General features: G+C 44.7%; 1 long non-coding RNA gene across 1 annotated transcript; it reads left to right on the top strand.

Annotated features, from left to right (window-relative positions):
- Nucleotides 1-265: 265 nt before the first annotated feature.
- Nucleotides 266-8907, top strand: LOC137464464 (uncharacterized). The gene is made up of 3 exons (XR_010994242.1): nt 266-612; nt 4414-4575; nt 7691-8907. It is a non-coding gene; the product is annotated as an uncharacterized lncRNA (long non-coding RNA).
- The last annotated feature ends 272 nt before the right edge of the window (nt 8908-9179 follow it).

Below are 9179 nucleotides of genomic sequence, written 5' to 3' on the forward strand. Positions count from 1 at the left end.
TTATAATAAACATGCATCTGAAGTAAATTCTACTCAACTGAATAACTCTTGTCACTGAGTTTGGGAATGCCTAAATTGTGGATTTCACTTTCTTGAATAATACAGGTGTTTGTTTTAACTAACCTTAAACAGTCACAAAAACCCACTTTCAAACATTTGGGCATTCTTACAATCTAGTACCAAATGCTGATGTCAAAAGAGAAGCAATTCAAACAAAAAAGCCAGCAGCACTCAAGAACACATGTTTGAAAAACATCTTGCCAAGCGATGAAGTAAAAGCTAAAGGAGAACCACAATCACAGCTTTTATATCTCCTCTGATCACCTCTGCCTTTTATTCCTTTCCCCTGCAGGAACCAGGATGTCTTTTCGATCTGCAGAAACCATACAAGATGTGACAAGGAATTCCAACCTACCAACATTGGGGAAGAGAGAGAGAGATGCTGATTTCAATTTCTGAAACATGTATAATGTTCAGAGGCTTTGCAAGGATGAATTTAGAGGAAACAAACTTCCTTCTCCAGCACTGCCTTGTGCATCCTGCACACTCTCACTTCACGTGGCTGTGCATCACTTTGCAGAATTTCCTATCCAGGCCCCCAGCCTCATACAGGTATCTGCTTCTGTGTTGTCTTGAGTTTTTAGTGGCTATATGTCTAGCATTTTCCCACTTTCCTTTACTGGATCACCTTCAAGAGTCACTTGAATGTTCTAATTAATGAATTTTTCATTTTTTGCAGCTGTGGATGTTAATGGTGCTTTAGTCTTGAGATCTCTGCCCCCCACTCACAGTGATTTTGCTTCTGGTTGGCTGAAATGTGCTATGTCAAGACCAAATTAATGGAATCAGCTAAGAAATATTGAGGGGAAATAAAATGGCTTGAGGTACACCGAAGGAAAATGGAGTGAATAATCTTGTTTGGATTTCAGGGCTGCAAAACTAGCAGAACAAAACAGATAACTTAATTTCTATCAGCTAGGACAATTCTGTCTATTCACCTGTGAAAATCTGTTCTTACCTGACACAGTAATCCTACTTCTGCAGGGCTCAAATTTTTTTGGCACTAATCAAGTTTTTTTTTGGTGAAATATTTGAAAGCAAATGAAATTTAAAGATGCTGTAATGTCTCTTTTCAGCATGGAAATCACTTTATGATTAGAAGCATAAATTTTCCCAGGCATTCCCACATGCTGCAACTTTGTCATGGCTGTTTAAGATGTCTGAAGAGATTTCAAAGTGCAAATATTTTCTACTTTCTCTGTTCATCTCAAAAAAGGAACGATTACAATATGCTGATATTCCTGCCATCTCATTGCTTCTGATGGGGAGTTGATTTTTCACCAAGAATTTAGGATTTTAGTGGCAATGAGATTTCCTAAACTAAAACAAAATCTAAGCAGGCGGCTCATCAGGGACATTAAAACAGAGTGTGAGATGGTTGATGAAATCACTGATTTTTAAAGACTTCTAGCCAAAAGTGGAAGCCACTCCTAATAGAGAAGAAAAAATCAGGTCATCCTCTTCACTCAGTCCTCAGGGAGGTGCTGTGCTGGACTTTGTTCTCACCCAGCAGGGAGGGGCCGGTGGGGAATATGAAGCTCAAGGGCAGGCTGGGCTGCAGTGACCATGGAATGGTAGAGCTGCAGATCCCTGGGCAAATGAGGATGGCATACATCAGCCTTTCTGCCCTGGACTTCAGGAGAGCAGACCTTGGCTAGAGTGTTGTGTGAGGGAGACCTTCAGGGAAGAGGGGCCCAGGAAATCAAAGATTGCCTCCTCCAAGCTCATGAGCCATGAAATCCAATGAGTAGGAAGCCAGATAAAATTACCAGGAGGCCTCTGTGGATGAACAAGGAGCTTCTGGGTGAACTCAAACACAAGAGGGAGGCCTACAGAGGATGAAGATAAGGACAGTTAGAACACAAGAGGGAGGAGCACAAGAGACATCATCCAGGAAATCAGGGAAGATAATGGAAAAGATAAAGGAAAGATAATGCCCTTGATATAATTAAATCTGGCCAGGGATGACAAAGACAACAAGAAAAACTTCTATAGGTATGCCAGCGGTAAAACGAAGAACAGGGAAGATGTGAACCCTCTCTGGAAGGAGATGAGAAACCTGGTTACCCCTGGTTACCACAAGACTGAAATGCTCAATAACCTTTTTGCTCAGTCCTCACCAGCCAGTGGTGCAGTCACACTGCCTGGGTCACAGCAGGAGAAGATAGGGACTGGCAGAATGAAGAATCTGGCTTTGACAAGGCTTCTAAAACCAGCATCATGTGTACACCTGTGAGCACAGGATTTTGATCATGTCCTCTAAATGTTAAATTTTGTCACCTGATTTAAGATCCATCCTCAAGTCTAATGCTGCAAAGCAATGAGTTCCACAGACAGGCTGTGCTGTAGGGTATTTCCTTTATTTGTTTTAAATTTACCTACCATTTATTTTAACATATGAGCCCCAGGTCTCATATTACTGTGGAGTGTAAAGAGAAGGAACGATCAGCTTTTCTTACACTATTCATCATCTTAAATAGGCCAATTAAGCCCATGTAATTATCCTTCTTTCCAAGTTAAATAATCCAAGTCTTTGCAGCTTCTCATATGGAAAGTCCATCATGCCTCTAAACCATTGAAAATTATGTGGTGCTAATTTAAAACATGGCCACTTGTAACATGTGTATCTATGTCTATTTCTACTGACACTATGATTGTCAACTAATTGAACATGTGTAACACAGAAAATTCAACTCCAGCTGCTTGTTCCCACACTGACTAACGAAGGGACATTGGGTCCTGGCATGCAGTGGTAATTTATATGTGCTGAACATGGCCTGTCATGTTTCAGGGAGGCTGGGAGCCATGGATACTTAAAATTGTTGAACATATTTTTTTTCCCAGATCTCTCGAGACAAGGGGCTCTTTGACTATGTCCACACTACCTCGTTCCCCCACCAGAGTTTCCCATCGGACTGGTGCAGTCCCAGAGAGAGGAAAATTCAGTTTTTGCTGGAGTCCAAATAATGTCGAGGGTCCCCAGCTGAGATCAAGGCTTCATTGTGCTCTCAATAGCATAAACTTGTACTTAGAGACAACCCCTGCCCTAAAGGGCTTGTAGCCTAAATAGCAGAGACAAATAAAGGGTGGGAGAGAAAATAAATGTGGAGTGACTTGTGCAGCTGCTGGAACAGCTGCTCTCAGAGGGAGATGGGAACAGGACACAGTTTGGAGGGTCTTGGGACAGCGTGTTAGCTACTGGGCTGTCCTGCTTCACATTCTCCTGTGGAAAATGACATTTTAACCACTGCATCTTGAAAACACCTGGTCAGGGAGAGCCCAGGGGACAGAGAAGTTAAAATGCAAACAGCTACTTGGCAGCTCGGCACCCTTGGGCTGTGTCTGCTGCTGCTGAGGACAGAGCCAGCACAATAGAAAGGACCTGATGTGGGAAAGGGCACATTGAAAGAAATGTGGTGTCTCCTGTGGTCGCAGGTCACTGGTCGATGTTAAGCACTCAGGATTCAGGCCACATGAAAGCTTTGGCAAAATTCTGAGCAAATGAGGACTAGTAACTCATTTACTAGTAAAAGAGGGCTTTGACCCAAAAATCTCAGGAACATTTAGGTTTGGAAGCAGACTTTAGTGCGTCTTTGCACTCCAGTGTGGGAAGCTGTTTGGCCCTGTGTGTGGAATCAGCTGCTGCAGCATCTTGCAGTTCACATGCAATGCTGACTAATGAAAGGAAAGAGATGAAAGCCTGTAACTGAAGGGCTTTTGCTGCCAGGGACATGCACAGCTGCACTCCCTGTAGTCTCTCCTTGGCAGAACAATGTCTCTGCCAAGAGCTGGTGAAAGCTCTGGGAGCCTGTGCTCTTGTCCACACTGTATACCCAGGTAGTGAACCATTTTTGTCACTCTGAGCTGTGCCTCCCATGCAGTTTTATGAGCAATAGTAAAATCCTACTCTTTCAGGCTGCTAAATTTGACTAGATTTCCTACTTGTGAATGTATTTGCCATCCATGCAAGCAGCAGTTTAACTTTCTTTGCCTGCCACAGAATACCAGCCCAGAATTTAAGACAGCCCAGCTCCCTAGTGTCTCAGGAGGACCTCCTAACATGGGGATCCCTGCTGAGCAGACAAGACCTGCCAGGGTGTTTCCTAGGATTACCTGATGCTCTTCAGTCACTCCTCATTTGAGGTATTTTTCCTGTCTGACTGAATTTCCAAGGGACAGAGCAGTGCAAAAGCCGTAGGGTTTGCTGTGATCTCTGCAGAAGGTTCCCTCTTCTGAGACTCTTTTTCCACCCTCTTGCTTGCAGCTACTTCAAGAGACAGACTTCTCCCTCCCATCCTCTTTGAGATGGAAATGACTGATCCAGCTCATACTTGTATTTTTTTTTCCCCGTAGGTAGTACACTCTTCTGCTTGTGTGCACTGCCTGTGTCTGCTTCACGCACTGCACCCCAAACACCTGCCAGCAAACCTGGTAGCCTCACAGCTTTAGCACTAGCCAACTCACTGCTGTGGCACAGGAGGGACATCTTCCATGCACAGCAGCACTTACAAGCAGGTACACAGCCCATCAAGACAGCGTATTTACAATTACACACACATTTTGCAACTCTTAATGTCTATAGGTAGCCACAGAGTATATTTGGGACTTAATTTTCCTCAGGACTCTTGTTACAACATTCCAGCTACAACCTTCAATTTTTTCACAGTGTGTTTCCTTCCCCCTCTCTGAATCATTGCTAAAAAGTCTCTTCTAAATCCTAAATTTTAAATCTAGGCAAAACCTCTCTACCACTAGCTCCTGGCAAAAGGAATGAGCAGCTCATGGAGATATCCGTGACATAATTGTGTGATTTTTGGGATGCTCTCAAATTATGTTAACTTGTGTGAGGCTCTGGCACAGGTCTCCCACTGAGGCTGTGGCTGCCCCATCCCTGGCAGTGTCCAAGGCCAGGCTGGACAGGGCTTGGAGTGACCTTGTCTAGGGGAAGGTGTCCCTACTCATGAGAGGGGTGTGGAATGAGGTGAAGTTAAAGGTTTGTTCCAACACAATGCACTTTGTGATTCTTAGTAGCTGAAATTGAGTAAAATTATGCCAGCCTTGAGAAATATCCTCCTAGGGTGGCTTTGTTTCATTGCAGCCATAGTACAGTGCCCTCTCCTAGCAGGGACAATGTGACAGCCCTCAGAGGCCAGTATCCTGCCAACTTAGTTGTGAAAACCTCATCGAGCAGCATAGCTGTGTCTACAGCAAGATTTTGTTGGCAAAGACACATTGGCTGGGTACATTTGATTTTTTTTTTCGCGCTCTTAGCCAAAGAAGCTCTGCCAGCAGCATCTCATAGCAAAGACTTCACGGCAAGTAGCCCATTATGAATGCACTCACAGAGGCAAACAGGATGGTCATTAAAAAAGATGTTCTCCAGCCCCAGTTCTCTGCTAAGTTCTTGTTAGATGCAGATATGTAGCAAAGTTAAAAAAATAAAAAAATTAGGAGAAAAAAAAATAGGAACCAATCTGCCAGCCGCTTAATGCGAGTCAACAGCTGTCTCCTTGTGCTACTAGGAACTCCAATCAGAGGTCATGTTCTAAATTAATTCTAGCAGCACCCAGTGTTTTCCCCGATGACTATTATTCTTTTGGGTCAATCCTAGGTCACGTAAGACTGAAGAAAAACTGCTTTCATTAACTTCTTTCCCTGGGACCAGCTCACTCCAGAGATATTCCTTGCCAGAGTTATGTGACTACTTCACAGAACAAGATATTTTCCCCTGAGTTAATCACTTAAAGATTTAATTCTCAGCTTTTAAAAATAGTTCACACCATAACAGAGAGTATTTTCAGGGTTTATCCTCTTCCTCTTTTTAAACTGATTTTCAATTCACTGTTACTCAATGTCGCTTCTGCTATTCATGGAGCACAGCCAAGTGAAACCGGGACCCGCTATGCTGCTGATTTACACTATAGAACCATTATTAGCTGAGTTCTGCATTGGCATTCCAGACATTCCAGCGTGCAGCTAGTCTCCTGTGTATTTATTCATTCAAAATAATGACAGGGCTGGCGAAAGACGCTGGAATGACAGCCCTGTGGAGTGTAGAGGTCCTTCACTGGGCCAGGGTGCAGGACTGGCAGAGCCAACATGTGCCACCCCCTCCTCATACCTCCCACACCCTCCTTCGCCCTGCCCCAAAGCCTGTCTGCACCTTGCAGAGTTAAAATCCAGCAGAGAATTCACAAGGCCTAGTTAGGCTTTGGTGCGATTTCTGCTCTTGCTGCTGGTGGTTTTCCATCAGTCCTAGTCTTTTAAAGGGTTTTGCAGCACAGCTACACTCACCAAATGGCCCCATTTCTTGATTCGCTAGGGCAAACACACAAACTCACACAACCCCAAATTAATGAGGACCCTGAAAGTAGTTTTGAGGAGTGGCTTGGCTGTGTAAATCACAGTTCTGGACACCTATTAGGGTAGATCTGAGGTCTCTAAATGGTGCAGTGTCCTGCCCTCAGTTATTTGGCCCAGCACCAGTGCACACTGCTTGCTCCTTTCCCTCCCATTCTTTTGTGAGAAGGAAGCTTCATGATAGTTCATTATCGTTATGAAAAATCCACTCTTGGAGACAAGAGGGTGTATGGGGAGGCAATTAAAATGTTCCATTGTGCTGAGCGCTGTGCAAACACTGAAACAATGGTCCCCGGAGTGGGGATCTCACCACTGAGACAGACAATAGCAGCCATTCACACCACCTATTATAGACTATTTGGGGTATCTATTTTAGGTGTGAGTCACAGCCTAAATTTTCTGTACAGGCCAAGAAATAGTTGCTTCCAGGGAGTGACTCAGAGCACCTAAGTTAGATGGCAAAAAGTCATATGGTAGTAATATCCCCAACCAGTATGTGGAGCAAATTAGGGAGAATAACCACCTTTTGCCTAATGGACAGCTCTCCCTAGGCTCCCTCCATTGCCAGCAAGAGGAAAAAGACTTCACAAGACTGTTCACAGCATCCAAATCAAGTTCTCCTTCCTCCTGATGGAAACCATTTCTCTTTACTGACAACAGTGGGGGAGTCTGGGGATAGTAAGTTCATTAGGCTAAAATAACCTCTTGTAACACCCTTGTAGCTAGCAGGAAAAACAGCATGCAGCTGCCTAACTTTGTCAGGCTGCCCACTAAATCTATTAATGGATATAAATTGGCAAAAAAGATTGGGAAAAAGGCAGAGAATCCATTTGCAGGAAAACGGACATCTTTCCACATCTCAGTAAACACACTCAGCAGCCATAATGAAAAACATGCAGCATTTCCATAAATTTGACATCTCCTCCCAGACACCTCTGCGATTTACATTTAAAGCAGAGCACTGTGAAACCCAGACACTACAGTGCTGGGCTGTTTAAGCACTGAGATTTAAGTCTGTGCCTTTAGTCTGCCTGTGGGGTACATGTCCACGCAGAGGGCTTCCTTCCCAAGCTGTGCGCTGAGTCCCTGCTATCCCAGGTCACACACCTCGGAGGAAGGCAGTGCCTCTTGCCTGCCAGGGGGAGAAGCAGTTACCAAGAAGGGGCTCGGGGCTGCAGAAACCATCTCTCAACACTCAAGAGCAGCTTGCACCTCACAGCGGGGATTTCTGCTATGCTGTCCCTAACAGTACCTACATATTTCCCACCAGCTTTAGCCAACTGATGCCTGTGAAGCACTCGGGGCCCTCAGATTAGACGTGCTAATGGCAGAGCAGAGCGGTTCAAAAGCGCTGCCGCCGCGTGCCTCCCCTCCCTCTCGAGCCGCCGTGCCTGGATGCTGCTCCACCATGACCTTCTACGGTGATGCTGTGGCAGCCTGCTTCTTCACGGGGGCATTTGGGCTGACAATGCGAAGCTCCTTTTCCCACATAATTGAAAGGAATTTCTGATTATGCACAGGGATGTCAGCAGTGCGAGGAGCTTGGACGCCTTCCAGCCGCAGCCGGATCCAATGATAGCGCTGCGATTTCTCCTTTTTTGGCACTCTACTTGTGAACTTTCTGCTCCCTTCTGGGAGTGATTTCTCAAGATAATATGCTGCTGCTCCAGCTTCTCTCTGATGGCCTAGATTTATAGCTTCTGCAAGGCAAGAGAGGGGAAGGGGTGTGGGAGAGACAGGGAGGATGAAAGCAGAAAGGGAAATTATTTTTTGGTTGGGGTTTTTATTATTTTGGTCCCACTCTGCTACAGTGACTGTCTCCAGGCTTTGCACAAAAATAGTCTGTCCTTTCCATCTCTGTAATGCTCTTTACTGCCTGCAGTGAAAGGTTGAAAGTACACACGGGTTTTTCTGGCCTCTCTTTAGTCCAGCCCCTGTGAATATGTGGCATGAGGTGAGCACTACATTTATCTCTGACCTTTTCACCATCTCCTGCATCTGTTAACTGAAAAGAGAGGAAGATGTCCCCAGCTTCCTCTCCTACAGAGCAGATGGTACTGGTGACTTGATTTACTTTATCTCTATCTGTCCCAACTTGCCTCAAATCTCTCTGAATGTCTAATTTATCTAAAGCCTTCATTGCTCTAACTACACAGGGGAAAAACAAAACAACAGCCCCAAAAACCCCAGCCACTGATTTTCAGGGAGAAATATTTCAAAATTCCAGATGCTGTGCTCAGAAATTTAGTAACTCCATAATTAACTAGGACAAAAATTTCTCTCTTTGGATGTGCTAATCAGCTGAACATCCTCTTTCCCCAGTGACTTCAGACTGTTGGAGACGTTTCCATAACATCAGAATTGTATTATCCAAGTATTTTAACCCTCTCTCTCAGCATTTCCAAGAAGGTGGGGAGCTGCTGCCATCCCTGTTTTAGAGGTGGGAAATGAAGAGCTGAGGCACAGAACTTCTCTAAAACAGACCAGGTGAGTTACACTTTGAATATACCTGCTCCTCTCGTAGGTGGCTGATGTTTTATAGGGTTACACCCATAATACTGTGTGGCTGCAGATGACTGAGATGAATGCCACTTTTTGAGACTCAGCAAGGTCACCCAGGAAGAGTGGGGAAAAGCTGTGAAATGAGCCTTTGCATTTTACAAATGACCTGGTGAATAATACATGCACCTCCTTATGAGGTGCTAGCTCCTGAAATCACAGGTTGACACATGCCTTTGGGTAGGGAGGGACATTAAATA

This window comes from Anomalospiza imberbis, chromosome Z (assembly GCF_031753505.1).
Source record: "Anomalospiza imberbis isolate Cuckoo-Finch-1a 21T00152 chromosome Z, ASM3175350v1, whole genome shotgun sequence".
Classification (NCBI taxonomy): Eukaryota; Metazoa; Chordata; class Aves; order Passeriformes; family Viduidae; genus Anomalospiza; species Anomalospiza imberbis.